Below are 15,704 nucleotides of genomic sequence, written 5' to 3' on the forward strand. Positions count from 1 at the left end.
ATTTCAGAGTAATCTCCTGGCTGCACACCCGTGTTGTCCTGCTGGGCTTGTCCCTAAATGAGAAAACCTCTACAATGCATTTTTTAAGCATAGCACCTCACAGCCTTTGAGGTTAGCTGCACAGTTTGGTTAGCAAAGTGTCCCTGTGCTCATTTCTTTTCAACTTGAAGCCCAAAAATGTTCTCCCTCTTCTGCCAGTAACCTTTATTAATTTAGGTAATTTTCCTTTAAATTTAATTTGTTCTATGTTTTCAAGGCAAAATCAAGCATTACCGGGCACGAGGATGGGACACACCACTGTTTCCACTGCTCATTTTTATAATGTAAAGGCACAAAGTGTGTGACTCTTCTATGCCAGGGTCTTTCCCAGGGCTAACTCCCATTCCCATTGTATTTGTATTCACCAGAGCCACTGACTTGTTTATCTGAGTGAGTGGCTGCTCAATTCCTGGAAGCCATTTACTTATCACTTACAAGATGGAGAAAACAGCAGTGCTCAGCTCCCTGTTTATCTACCCAAATATGGATTTTAAAGACTCGTTACAGTCATCTGACTTTAAAACCTCTCAGCCCTGAATACCAGGTAAATAAAACCAATAGGTGGTTTGGTAGAATTTCTGCTATTTTGTTTAAAGGTTTCCAAGACACTCAATCACCTTATCTCTAAACAGTGTGTCCTTCTGCCACTGTTGTTTATTTTTTTCAAAGATAAAGCATTGCATCTGAAATCCAGGAAGCAATACTGACATGTTTTGGGGAGAGTGTGGAAGTGAAGGAAAATTATTAGAAGTCGTGACCTCAGTGGCAACTTTAGACGTGAGGTACTTGCCTGGCCCATGCTCATGAACCTTGAGAGGGACACACCAGCATGTCAGGCACCCCATTCTTCACACCACCCTTCTTCTTACACCTTTTTAGCTTCCTTGCCATGCACCAAAGCCAGGAGAAATTGCTAGATGCCATCATGGCTTTTGTTATCTGGGGTTCCCTGCAAGTTTCCCCTTTGTGACAGTAGGTGAATTAGGTTTATACAGGGAGATACATTCTTTTGCCTGAAACTCAAGCCACTAGGGATAAGTCTATCATGAACAAAATATGTTGCTGTTCCAGCCCTATGTACTGGAGAGGTTTTCCTGCCTGTCCTTCGCACAGCAGCTCTGCTGTAAGAGGTGTTCCCACACTCATCCCATGCCGGCTGCTCCTTGTGCCAGGGCAGCCATCTCTGCCCGCCAGAGGATGCAAAGCAGCTCCACAGGGACTGTAGGGAGCACGTCCATCCCAACTCCTGTCAGGCCAGCACTTGTGCTTGTGTGAGATGTAGGTGATTGCTAAAGTTGTTTCTGAGACTGCTTGTTATATAAAAAAAGACAGTGACAGAACTGCATGGAAATACAATCTGATGTAAAACCACAGTGCTATTTTACTTTTCAGAAAGGTTTTGTAACGTGTTTGAATTGGCCACCTGGCTATCTTTGGCTGTGACTGCTAATCCTTCAGTATCCTTGAAGGTGTCCTTGATACTCTAAATTAGCTGATATTTTTAGAATATTTCAATTTTTATTATCAGTTATGCAATGGACATATCACTGAATATTTTTATGTCAGTGTGATTAAAGCACTTAATCCCCTCAGAGAAATTTGCAATGACAGAAACCATGGATAGAAATCAGCTCTAAGTTTAAGAAGAGCAGGCAACAATTTTTCCAAAGGGTTTGTTCAGTCTCCTGAAACATTGGGACAGATTTTTTGCAGAGGCAGACTCAATAAGAGTTCTATATGGATACAGAGGGTGTGTTCTGCATTTATAGAACTGGGGTGCCCCAGAAGTGGGGCCCCAGGCCAACACAGAGTTTCTAAGCAGCTGAAAGGACTGTGACAGCAAAGCAGTGGTGTGCCCTGGCACAGGGCTGGGGACAGTTGAGAAACCAAATCTGTGTGTTTAGCAAGAATCAGAGTGGTCCAGATCTCACCCTATGGACATGAGGCAAAGCTTAATTTGCAATGGAAGGCACTGTCTGCAGTGACTCTTGCTCTGCCAAAATGATCCTATCCATATCCAGTAAAAGAGTGTTCAGAAAACATGGTACATGAAGGGCCTTTCCTGGGACGTCTGCATCATCATTCTGCTTATGGAAATAAAGAACCTCAGAAAATACAACCTTTGCATAAGAAATAATGATGTGACCTAATTAACACATCATGTTCACAAAGGAGTACCTTCTGTCCATCAGAATACCAACTTTTTCTGTAGTTTTCAATATATTCCTGAATTTGCAACAATTAATATGTAGAGGAACTTATGTGTGTTCATATCTTGATCTAACAACTATTGAGTAATACTAGTTAAACACTTCTGGTTTTGCTAGGCGAGGCTGAAATGTCAGGCTATTTCTCAAAAGCATCACTGATGCCACTTCTTTTTAATATGCACTGTATGTGCATAAACAATGTTTATCAAGAACACCTTCCAGGGAATTTCCATGGTCTAAACAAATGAGATTACTAATATTCAAAATATAAAAAGGGGCTTTCTTATTTTTGCTTATTTTTTTACTCTCTGGAAAGAGAAATTGAAATTTCAGAACCACAAAGGTTTTCAAGGATATGTGAGTGAGGTTTCTCCTTGGAAAGGTACAGATAGCTATTCTCAAATCCAAGGGGCCCACAAAGAGTGTCTGGGTTTCTGGAATGAATTGCTGAGTTGTACGTACAGGTGCTAAGTGTGATTACGTCAAAGTGTAAGTGCAGGAAATGAGATCACCCAAAGGTACCACAGGCACTGCAATATTAAGAACTGGGTACTGCAGCAGTATTTATCTCCAGGTTTCAAATCCCCTCTGTTAAACCCACTTATTAACTATTTTGTTAAAAGCTGTGAAGGAGACCAGGCTGGGGTAGAGGGATACAAAGAATTTGGAGTGAGTTTTCAATTAAAATCCACAGTCTGTTCTGTTTCTGATAATCTCTAAATTCTTTTGAAGAAATGATCATTATAACTCTGTCTAATCTGTTTTCAAAACAGACTCTGAAATAGCCATTGTGTCCGCACCTTCTGTTTTTATAACTTATGTGCTTTGATATTGTAATTGATGCAAGTGGGTGCAATTAAATCTTTATTTGGAAACTTGCACCAAAGCAAGTCATTCAGTAAAAAAAAAAAAAGCCACCAATGTGCTTTGACTCTAGATTCTCACACATATTTGCACTTACAATCAAAGCTTTTGTTCTGTAAAACTAACAAGGGCTGTTTAGCATAAGAAAGAGTTAACATAGGCTGCCTTACTTTGTGCTAATTTTGGGAATAACAGTTGAATGGAAAAAAAAATTGCAGGAAACTATGCTGTCCCAGTAAAAATGACCAATTTTTATTTTAATAAGTAACTCACCACAAGTGGAGAGGTTTAAAAAAGGCCTGATGATATGCCAATGATTACTGTCACTCAGTGATAAAATACTTCTCTTGTTTTTCCTAAGATCACAAGAGAGCAGATCAGATCTCTAGCTCAAAATTGCTTCTAAACTAGGCAGTGAATTCCACTCCACCATTTTCACTTGGGGGGATTTCACATCAGCACAAGACAGGCAGGGATCAAGATCTGCAATTAGTCGTTTGTTGGCATACCTTTATTTATTAGTTCTGTGACACAGTTATTGATCAGCCATCACATTGCTACTTATAATTCAGGCACTGCTGTCTTAAAACTTAGTCGTGGATTGGTTTGTGTGAAAGGAATTTTTGTAGAAGGGTAAGCATGATTTATTTCAGTGAAATGATCTGTCTGCTTGGTCCCACTGCAGGGAAAGGCTGTAAAAGCACAGAGCTTAGTCAGGCTGTCAGCTGCTTCTGGAAAAACTACAGGTTAAAAGCCTTTTTATTTTGCTCAGGGACTCTCAACTAAGAGGAAAAATCTTAAATGTAATAAAATATGGTGTGTGTATGTACATGCATATATTTACATGTATATAAAATATAGTTCCTTTTTCTTGTGAGAAAGTTCAGGTAGACCACTTTACCACCTATGAAGCAAAGTCATGAAAACACACAGTGGGTGTAATCAGGTTTAAAAACCCTTACAGGTGGGTATAAACACCTCTATATTCATTTATCTGAAAAATACCATCTTGGCCTTCTTGAGAACCCAAGAAGATATCTTCAAAAGGGCACCCTTTGGCAGAACAGACCTCCAGCAAAAGCGAGGTTATTTATGGAGTTCCTGTGTCAGGCTACCTTCCTGACAGGAAAGGTCAGCCTTCTCGTGTCTCCAACAAGCATGGCAGAGACTCTAACCTCAGTCTATCAAAATGAGGAAACCAAGCTCAACTCCACTGAAACTTTTTTGTTGTTGATTAGACTGGTTTAAATAACATCAGGGCTAAAACCTAAAAATAATGCTTGTTATCTGAAGATTGCCTCTTGAGATAATTCAGCATCTCAGGGACAGGTCTCATATCCTGTAGTAGGACAACTGCACATCAGTAGAGCACTTTCTGTCCCTAGTGCCATCCCAGAGGAGGTGGCCATTGTAAAGTTTCTCCAGTTTGACTCATCTTGAGTTAGTGTGAGTTCTAAAATTTGATTTTAAGATCAACTTAAACCCATTTAAGATGAGATTATCTCTGAAGGAAGATTAATCTTATTTTTTCTCTCCCTTGGCTCTGTGCCTTTTCTTGTGTCAGCACTATCATTTTCATAGCTTTGCGGTCTGATTAAACCTGAGTAAAATTTAGCCACTCAAAAAACCACCAAAGCGGTCTGCTGTTGTTTACACAAAGGAGTCAGCAAGAACAAGAACCATGTGAGCAGAGCTAGGGAAAAGAATGGATTGCTCCTGCCAGAGGTTTTTGCTGGATGTGAACCTGTCCTTGGAAGCTGCATCACCTGCAGCTGGAGTATAGCTCCTAGCCACCTCCGTGGAGTCAATTGTTGGACTGTACATCAAACAACAGCCCTTACTACAGTTCTTCTGCAAATTCTGATTTTTCAGTGACTGCCTGATAGCATCCAGTTTGAAGAAAATGTTAGAAAGGCCTTGGATTTATTAAAGTGCAGATTAAAAACAAGTTTCGAAACTAGTTGCAAAATGGCATTTCTGTCCTGTTTTTAGAACTATGTGTACAGCCTTGGGAAGAGAATGAGCCAGCTATAAAAAATATTCTGAATCCCTTAGGACAGAAGAAAGAACAGCTCTGCCTTTTACATTAATCTAACCAACCAGGTTTTACCTTCCCACTCATTGATACCAGAATGAAGAGGAAAAATATTTATCCCTCCCTTCAACCGAATATGGAATTCAAATAAAAACAAAGTAAACCAGCCAGGCAAATAGTACAACTTCCTGCTCCAGTCCCTCTAAAATTCAATTTTACTGACATAAGCTTGGAAAAGATTCAGTGCCCTAAATTACCACTGAGAGTAAATAATAGTTACATTTGCCATGACAGGAGAGTTTGGGTAAGTGTCAACCTAAGGACAGCAGATGGGACGATTTGTTGGGAGTTTTCCTTTGCTGCTGCGGAAGGTTTTGCGTGGACTGGGAGGGACAAAGGAGGCCTCATGGGGTACTCAGGCCCATGGTGGCATCAGAAGCAGAAAGTGCTTTTCCAGCCAGAATTCCATTCTGTCTCTTTCAGTCCTGACCCTTTCCTCTCCCCTGTGTCCCTTGCCCTTTAGTGCTCACAGTCGGGGAATTGCCACAGGACTGTCTAAGGAGAGAGGGGGAATGTGGCTGCTGTGCTAAAGGGCAGTGGAGGAGAGTGGTGGGTACTGAGAGAAAAAAGGGAAAGCCATGAGGAACAAGATCAGAACAAGGGCCTCCTGTGCCACAGCTGAAGAGAAAGTACAGAGAGGAACAGGCCAGCAAAAGGGTCAGGAATCTCCCTTGTGACCCACAGCCTTGTCAGCATGCTGGAAATGCCATGTCCAGCAGGCTCTGCAACCCAGTGTTGGTTTTTTTCAAATTTTTGTGAAAACCTCCTTGAGGTAGATCAAGGACGGAGATGTTCCCCTAGGACCTTTCCCTAGTCCCTCCAAACCTCTACTCTTTCTTTGAAGACCTTTCAACTCCCAATCATCATGAATGCCCTCAGCCTCTTTTACTTTCTGAAATTCTACTAATGCCTTCTTGTTCTACAAAGTACTGTGCCTTTTTCCTTCCTTCCTCCCCCAAATCCTTCTGCCACTGCTACAATACTGAATTTTGCCTATCCTTTGGAGAGCACAATTACAACTAGCCAACACAGTTGAACAATTTGCTGTGCATTGGGACCCTTAGATGGTATCACTCACTCTGCCCAAACTAGCTCTGCCTGGAAAAAAAAAGAGAATTCTCTTTCCATTAGCAGTGAACACCCTCAGCAGCACCAATAAAGGACGTACACTGTGATTTTTATGCATCTTGAATGATTGTTCTGACCTGCAAAGTAATTATAATGTCTTCCAGCAACTCACCACCACACATTAACTCTTCTCTCTTGGCCTTTCTCAATATTACATTTCAGTTTTCACTCTGTCCTCACTTTTTCAGTTTTCTCTACAATTAATATGGAGTTTTTTGTTGGTTTTTTTTACTGACAGAGGATGTTAAGCATAGATGTTTTCAGGAGGTGAATTAGAGGTTTTGGCAGTAGAGTGAGGAACTTATGGCATTTTGGCATATATAAAAATAATGGCAAGTGGCTTGGATTGGTGGTTAACTTTCCTTCTTTTATCCTTCTTTTTCCTTTTTTTTTTTAGAGTAGCTGCATGTGAATTGTTATCTGTATGTCATGTTTCTATATATACTGGATTATTATGGTTTTATTTTGCTTTCAATCTATGATATGCCTAATTTAGGCCCTGTAACAAAAATTTAGATATAGAATTATATACACATGTAAATATATATATATGTTTTATACACTTATATATTTAATTCTACTAATCCACATTACTTATACATGTCTACACATACTTTTTTAGGGATGGGTATTGGCATTTACGTAATTTCCATGGGCAGGAGAAGGTAATAGTTACACCCAAGACAATTCTAAGAATACTTTTGCTGGAGCCAAGTTTTCTCCATGCAGTGAATACTGCTTTATCATTCTTTTGGTGACATAAAACTCCATTATGGCTTTAGTTGTGCTTACCTTAGGTGTTATGACTATGTCATGATTTATGATCAGGAGGGCTTTGAATCAGTCTGCCAGCTGTTATGGCTGCATTGCCCTACCTGTTTATTTGTGTGTCCTTACATGAGATGCCAATTTCTTTGAGGTTAATTGTCTTAGCAGGTGTAACTGTAAAGTTAATTATATGTGAAGCAAGGTAAGCACATTGGTCTCTTTTCTCAGTGAGAACAGAAGTGAGACTGAAAAGTCCCTGCTACTATACAAAAATTACTGTACACAGAGGTATAGCTGGTCCTGCAATGTGTCTGCTCTTTCTGCTCCCAAATATTCTCATTGTTGTGTCTGAGATGAGGTCACAAAAGGGTTAAATTAAATGTTTTCCTAAATTGTTATGGGATTTGCTGATACTTTGTTGTTATAAAAATAAAAGGGCTACAGGGGCTGATGCTTCCTTGACTCTCTAGGAAAAAAATGAATCTGTATGTTAAACTGTGTGTATTCCCACGCTCTGTCCAGAACAACATCATGGACACATTTGGTTTTTTTAGGCAAGTGGTACCTTGATTATGTGCAATATTAGACTTATGCTCAAAAGGGGAGGAGTAATATTAAACATTCATAATTAAACCTTTCCTGATTTTGGTGAGTTTAACACGGAGTCATCGAAATCCTTCATCCGTTGTTATTGCAATTTTTTCAGGCTGTGAGTTTTGAGTAGGAGCAAGGATGATAATTATGTAAGAGAGAGGGACTTAAAAATGACCACTGGTCATCACTTTACTCATACTTAACATTAAAAGCTATGAGACATTCTGGCTTCTAAATTTTTGGCATTTTTTCAATTTTTGTTAAGTATTGGATGGTTTACCTCAAATTTTTTTCAGTAATGAAATTGAACTCTGTCCAAAAATGTGAAGTCAGCACAAGTTCTGAGAGCATGCTGCTCTCTGAGTTCTCACACTTTTAAAGCCTTATAGACTCCATATACACGCTCTCCTTGGTGTGTTCCCTACTGCTGAGAATGGGATCACCTACCTTGTGCAGACTGGTTAAATATGTTTATTTTCCTGCCTATATTTGCCCCTATTTTCCAGCTGTCTGGTGTGTTGAGCTCTTCCCAGACGAAGTGATCACTTGTTTACTGTGCTGGAGTTGAAACTCGTGGCCAGCTGGCAGCTGAGAAGGGAAGAACCACAGCTTCTTGGTGCATTAAATCGTCATATTAGGCTCTAGCTTGGAAAAACTTTTGCTGGCTCTGTTTTCTTTTTCCCTAACAATGACATGACAAATATACTGGGTTTTCATTTGTTGGGGTTCTTTGGTCTTATTTATTTAATTCTGTGATACTTTAAAAAAAAAAAAAAATAGCTATGACAATTCTAATCAGCTCTTCTGCTAGGGTAAGACACGTGCCTTTTAATTGCAGTGACCTTGTTTGGTAGTGAATTACTATGCAACCACTAATGAGGGAGTTACCTTAGAAGAAACAGTAACCAAAAAGAATCAGTGTTTTGAGAGTGGGTGTAAGTGAAGAAACACAAATTTGAGACTGACAATTATTTCAACTATTAATCTTCTTCTGGAGGCAAGTGATAGTGATGACAACAATCTGACAAATTGTAAAGCCCTGTGATGAATTGAGTCAATTATGATCTTTTGTCTGTCTCACCTGCACTCTATCCTCTGTTCTGGTTACCCCTCAGGGGAACTGTTTTTAGTATTGCAGTCCTAAGACAGATTGTAGCTGGGTATAACTTCCGTACCATCTGATTCCATTGCAGGGAAGATGGAGCAGGGTAGAACTTCCTTAAAAATTGAAGCCTGTATCCTTCCATCCCACAAGAGCTATGCACAGGCAGGTAATCCTGATTCTGGAACTGTGCCCTTAATGCATTTCTAAAGCAGTTCTTTTGTAGCTAGCACATGAATGGTTTCCCACTAAGAGAGTACGTGTATAGGCCTATGCACATTTCCTCAGAAAATATGGAAATTGTTCTGGGATGCAGAATTCTGCATTTTCTTGTGTGCTGTACGTGACTCACCAAATTTCTCAATATTTTTTGTATATTAACCCTATTGTGTTTTTACACAGAATAATCATTGCTGGAATATTTTGTTCAGGTGAACAGGCTTGAGCAGGGACAGTGAGAAGAAAGCTACCCAGCAGGTATATGGTTGCATGCCCTAAAAGTTATTTATTTCTTCTTCCTCTGGCCAGGTTTTTGATCTTTATGCCGCTCAAACGTCTCCAAGTTTGGTAGATGAGTTCTGAGAGCCCACTGAAGCAATTTAGATGACTGTAATGAAGGGGTGCCTGACTCCTGAGTCTTGCACAGCTCTGGCTTTCAGCATGGAGGAAATGCTTGTAAAAGACCATGTGTTTCTGAAATTCAGGTGACTCCAGGTTAAGAAACAGTTGAGCAGACTTTTGCACAGAATATAGTTTGGGATTTAGCTCACAAATTTTACATGAGCCTATGTGTGACTTTGGAATGCCCACATATGGAGAAAAAGAAAATGAAATGCTGGCTTCACTAGCAGCTGCTGTATACTCAATACTTTTGATCAGACCTTTTTTACTAAGGCTCCTGAACATGGGCTTATGAGCCAACCTCTAAAAATCTTGGCTGAAGTTCTTAAAAGGAATTCATCTCCCTTATACTACCCACCATGAGGCCCCAAAACTGCCAAATTCTTTAAGAAAGAAAGAGCAGCTGAGCCACACTAAGTCATGGCTTGGCACCCTCCAGTAGTGGAAAATAGAGGCTGCTTGGGGTAAAGTGTAAGAATAGGACAAGCACAGAATATTTGTCCAGGATCCGCTCCAGGTGATTCAGGGATTCCCTGTACCAGAAGCTATATATTTGTATTTAATTGCTGTGAGTAATTTTTTTTTTCCATGAACTTATCCAAACCCTTGAATATGTCATTTTATCCCCACTGCATCCTGCAGCAAGTAACTCCAAGGTTTCACTGTGATCCACATGAAGAAGCATATCTTCCTGTGCTCCTTGGAACCTGCTGTTTGCTGGGATCTTTAGAAAGAAACATTGGTTTTTAATTATTTATCTTTTCTTTGCAATTCCGGATTTCAAAGGCTTTTTTATTATATGTCATTTTTGACGAGACGTCATTGAAACTCAACGGGAGCATGAGCATGCTATTCATGCATGAGCATGCATTTCAAGCTAGAATTTAACAGTAGACTTGTCTGTAGATTTATAGTCATGTTCTAGAACCTCTTCTGTTCCTGTATGAACTCTTCAAAAATAATTGAATCCAGGGTAGACATAAAATGATTCAAGGAAATAAAAAGTCATCTTCCATTCATACTGGCAGGAGAGATAGACTGAGGTTGCTGCAGGAATCACGAAAAATCCCCTTTGATTATTTTTGAGAGCTGAAAATGCCAGAGTTGAGAATTACATGAGGTTCTTGTGCAGAGGTGCACGTGTGTGATTATGTGCATATGTCCCACACTAGCACACAAAACTTCCAAGGCCATCTGTGCTGGAGGAAAGGTGGTGAGTTAAAGTCTAGGCAACACAGAATGAATCTCAGTGCCCTGGCTTAAAGATGCTGTTGGCTACCATGGAAACAAATTGGAACTACTGTGTGAGGGACATGTTATCTGTTTGTTATCTGTGGGAACAAAACAGGAGTGACTATTTCTCAATATCACAATTACCTGCAATTAATCTTGCATATTAGGATTGTCTTCAGTTATTTGCATAAAGCATTATTCACTTTGCTCCAAGTCTTATGTGAGTGGGGGCAGCCTGACCTTAGCAAGAGTTCAAGGGTTTGACAGTCAACTTGAGAACCTGTTTTATGATGCATAATTTCAACAGCATTTCGGGTATGGCTCTTCAGTGCAGCTTTCATTTCAGCCTTTAAAACCTCAACTCTTTGCAGATGGCAGTGTGCATAGAGGAGAAGTGGTAAAAAAGTCAGTTATAAGCTGTCACAGCAAACTAATCTGGCTGTAGTCACACAAGTAGCAGTTAAATTATCCCGCAACATCAGCAGTAGCTTTCAAGTGAAAACATGATCATGCGTGATGTTTGAGAGCTATTACCAACATTGGTAACAGAGACAGAAATCTGTATTTCAAGTCATGGCAGAGTCTATGAAGAGAAATGTGGGGGGGTATGTGTCTGTGTATACAAAAGACTAAATTAGGGACCTTTTAAACATGTCAGTTTTACAGTACTGAGACTTGACAGGCATTAGCAGAGGCATCCCTGACTTGCACAGGCATAAAAAACCAACAGATCTCGGCCTGTGCATCACACAAATGCTCAGTAACTTGCTTATGTATGTTTATACTCAGATATAATAAGCAACACTGGATAAGCATATACCACATCACAACATAAAATAATTGTATGCACATAACTGTCATTCATGGTGGTTAGAGGTTGAACCCTGCTGAATTTGCCTCTCATCTGACCAATAAAACATTGAGCATCTGTGAGGTGAGCTGCATTTTAGAAAATGAGTCATTACACAGGATGATCCAGCACAATTTGAGGGGCTTTTTGATACTGCACATCTTTAATCACTATAGATTTTTAATGCAGTTACTGTACAATACTGTTAAGAAGTACAGCTAAAGAAAATGCAAATAAGCGCAATAAAGTCTCCAGGGCTTTTTGAGTATGTAAGGTTATCCAGCCTGTTTACAGATCACAGTCTGCTAGAACGAAACAAAATCAAACCAAACCCTTGCCCTGAAGATATTATTGGCAACATTAAGAATCTTACAATACCTCAGGGACAGTAGTTGCATCTTTACTTCACCACATAATATTGTTGAAAATATTATTCGGCTGTTTATTTATCTAGAATTAGCAGATTAGGGAGTAGTGTTTTAATGGATACCAAACATCTGTGATAGCATTTTCAGAGTAATAGGCTGAAACAGACACTGTGTCATCACTTTGGGGAAGAATTTACGCAAATATAGTTGTGACTACGGTTTCTTCTTTTTCCTTTATTTTCCAGGTCAGCTTTGCTAACAGCTCTCTGGGCTCAGACCCCAGCTCTTGAATCTCATATTTTGTTAAGTATTCACTTTGCCACTAGTCTTTCAGAAACAGCCTTGTGTAAGGTATTAAAGAACGAGTAAGCCAAATCAACATTTCAAGACTCTCATATGGCTTTCATATAGCTGGGTAGAGTGCATCTTTTCACAACTGCAAACCTTTCCTCAAGTTGGATGTTAACACTTTCAGAGTAACTTTTAATGCCAAAACAAGGTCCTTCCCTTTCAGTTCAAAGAAAACACAACATCTGTCATAATGTGAAATGTAGATTTAATGCAAGTGTCAAGTCAGGCACTTGGTAATGAGGTAAAAACCCTTGAGATTTTAAGTCTCTCTTCCACGCTATCCTATTACAGGGAGGGGAGAGGAAAGAACTGTTTCTTTGGCACTTAGCAGCTTTTCTGTGTCCCTTATCTATCATTCCCGGACATCTTCTGTAAATTAGTGGATTTTTCCTGGCAGTGACCCTGAGAGGGAGGAAGGTGCGATAATGCTTGCTTTGTGGCAGAGGGAAACTGAGGTACAGACTAGACACAGTCCAGGCTTGCCCGGAGCCCCCAGCCCTGACTGGGGCGGTGAGGGGTCCCCAGGGGAAAGGGCACTGCTCCCAAACTTGCGGCGGCATCCCGCAGGACACCGCGGGGCGGTGGCGGAAACGGGTGGGAAGGGGGGAAGCAACAGGCTGGGGGCAGCTTCCCGGCCGGGGGGCGGCAGCCGGGGCCGCGGGGCGCGGAGGGGGCGCGGAGAGGGGCCGGAGCTGTCAGGGCAGCTCCGCGGGCGCGGAGCGGGCGCTGCAGCAGCCGCGGGCGGGCTCGCAGCGTGCGCCGCTGCGCCACCGGGGAGCAGGGGCGGCCAGCCCGCGTCCCGAGAAGCGCGGGCTCGGGTGAAGGACTCGCAGATATATTTGCTCTTCGGATATACCCTCTTCCCCTCGCCCTCCTCCCCACCCCGGTTTTCCTCTAGCCTCTCTCCGCCGTTCTCCCAGGAAGGCTGGAAGCAGCCGCGGGGTAACCGCGGCACGGTAAGGAGTTGGGATTTCGGGATGCAGATGTCACATTGCCGTGCAAACGACTCCCGCAGTAGCATTTGATCAGGATTTCAAACTGCATCATCTATGTCTTTTACAAAAGCGTCTCTCGGAGGAGATTGCCCTCAATAGACCCGCCACAAAAAACATTTTAGTGTTGCTCCTGTGCTTCTGTGCATCCCACTGTGAAGGGGTCCCAGTGGTCCCTTGGGAATACAAGGAGTTGTGAGAAGTTACACAACTGGCCACCAGACTAATCCACTCCCTCTACCTTCCCGCGAGTACCTCCCCCTTCTGCTCTTTTTTTCAATAGCAGCCCTTTCTCAAAATCTCAGGTTACTTTGCTAAAGAGTTCTCAGCCTTATAGTTTCTGCCCTTGTCTCTGCCTCCAGCTCCTTAAGAGCCACCCAACCCCAGCGATTGGATTGGGCAGCCCGTCTTGACACACCACTGTGCTGAGTGCTTGAGGACGTGTTTCAACAGATGGTTGGGGTTAGTGTGTGTCATCACACTCGAGTGGGGATTAGGGGAGAGAGGCAGCCTTGCTGGAGCTGTGTGGTCTTCCCCAAGTGTGAGCTGCAAGCAAAAGAAGAAATACCTAGCTCTGGGGGAGAAACTGGAAGAATCGTTTCCAGCAGCTCAGAGGGAAAAATAAAACCGCACACTTTGTTCAGGTAAAGTAAAAGGCAACTCATGCCTCTCTCTCCCTCTCTCTCTCTCTCTCTCTCTCTCCCCTTTTTTTTTTCTTTCCTTCACGGTTTTCAGAGGAATTATAGCACAGCACACTTGTCAAAGCCAGTTGCTGCTGCCTTATCAATGCTGCTATTGTACGGCTGACAGATAACAGCGAGCACAGCCTGATGCTTGGCCGTCTTCATAGAGCTAACACTCTTAACGCCGCTAAGGTCACGCTTTCGGAGGTGTAGATTGGAAAATCTCCGCGGGAGCGGTGTATCCCAGCCCTGCGGGAGCCTCCCGTGCTCCCCCCGCAGGCACGGCTCTGGCTGGCGCGCACCGCACACGTGTGTGCGGGCACCGCGGAGCCGCGGCTGCGGCGCAAACGCCGCCGTGCTCCAGCAGAGCCCTGGAAACTGCCTGGTCGGGCGGGAGAAGGCACCGCGGCAGAGCATGTCCGAGGTTTTCAGCAGGATGCTTCAGCAGCCGGTCTGGGGCTCAGCTGGGAGGCAAACCAGAATGTTTTGAAAGTGCGTGTGAGGTGTCTGTAAAGTTTGAAGGCTCCTTTATAGAGATCTGCCTGGGCTCCTGACAATCGGCATCGAGATGGTTCGGCTTACACATGGGCATAAAGTTAAGAGAAAATCAGGAAAGTAGGGAAAGGCAGGGTACAATGTAATGCTGCTCTTGCAGCTGCAGCAGAGCAGATGGATGTAATTGATTTGCAGATCTGTTTGTGAAAGTTTTACAAGTCATTGAAAACTAAGTAGCATCACTATAATGGATCATTAAAGACTCGGTATATTTATAGATTCTAAACTAGCGATCTGAAGTGTTAATTAGAAGTAGGCAAAAATTTATGTTTAGGAAGGAAGAGGGGCAGAAATATAATTAGAAATTAGTTATGGAAGTACTCTGCTATCATTTTCATTTAATTCCGCTATTAAGTTCATTGATGTCTGGAGCGTGGGAAGCCCAGCAAATTAACTAAATCAGAAGTGTTATCATTAATTACAGTATGTTAGCTTATCAGAAAAGATGTTTTCATTGTTTTATTCTATATTATCTAGATTGAGAAATAACAGGATGGATTATTTTTCCTTTTATTTTGTTTGGAGTTGTTCAGTTTAATATTTGCTGTATATTTGTGCTGTTTTCCTGTTCAGAGTAACAATATTATTTGCTTCTTTTGCACCTTAACAGTTCTTCACAGTAACTGTCACATACCTCTGGTGCTTATGAATTATTGGCCTCCTACTTGTGAAAGAAATCTAACACTGTCCTCACCAGTTACAGGTGAGATATTCTATATATAATACTGTATATAACATGTTCTGAAATAAGATCTGTTTAGTAGGTTGAGCAAGGGGATTTATAGCTGGTGCTTTGTGATTTTGGTATTCAACAGTGTAACGATGCCCATAAACCCATGTTTCATGTTGCACATATATTTTTGCCTCAAACCAACTTTTTTGTTAACTTTTTTTTTCCTTGAACAGACTATTTGGCCTCTTTACAGGCTGTTCTCAGCTTGTATTTTCAAGCACACTCTTTAGTACGAATGTGTCCTTATAAGTCATCCACAGCAATTTGAAACAGAGAATTAGCTAAATCCCAAAAATCACTGCACAACCAGACCAAGATTTATGTGAATAAATTTGACCATTTTGGTTTTTCTCTCAGTCTACACTTTCTCATTGTAAAAAGTGATGGAAACTTTTACAAGCTTAAAATGAAAAACAAAACCAAAGGAAAACCTCATTATAGCTCCACGTACAAGTCTTGCATATTGGATTTCTCCTCTTTCTCCCAGTGTGTCCTGTGAGAAGCGCAACAAGCCAGCT

At 41.5% G+C, this 15,704-nt stretch overlaps 1 protein-coding gene across 8 annotated transcripts in view; it reads left to right on the forward strand.

Annotated features, from left to right (window-relative positions):
* The window catches only part of SULF1 (sulfatase 1), a 183,113-nt gene that overhangs the window by 48,420 nt on the left and 118,989 nt on the right, over positions 1 to 15,704 (forward strand). For 4 of the 8 annotated variants that reach the window (XM_041412917.1, XM_041412914.1, XM_041412922.1 and 1 more), the window contains exons 1-2: positions 13,535 to 13,859; positions 15,064 to 15,156. The exons of 2 other annotated variants lie outside the window; for them this stretch is intronic. The gene's annotated coding sequence lies outside the window, so the exon portion shown is untranslated. Of the gene's footprint in view, positions 1 to 13,534; positions 13,860 to 15,063; positions 15,157 to 15,704 lie in introns of those variants that run through there. 2 more of the 8 variants (XM_041412918.1, XM_041412920.1) reach the window with 1 other exon arrangement.

Source organism: Onychostruthus taczanowskii, unplaced genomic scaffold (assembly GCF_017590055.1).
Source record: "Onychostruthus taczanowskii isolate IOZ18803 unplaced genomic scaffold, ASM1759005v1 scaffold4, whole genome shotgun sequence".
NCBI classification, from domain to species: domain Eukaryota; kingdom Metazoa; phylum Chordata; class Aves; order Passeriformes; family Passeridae; genus Onychostruthus; species Onychostruthus taczanowskii.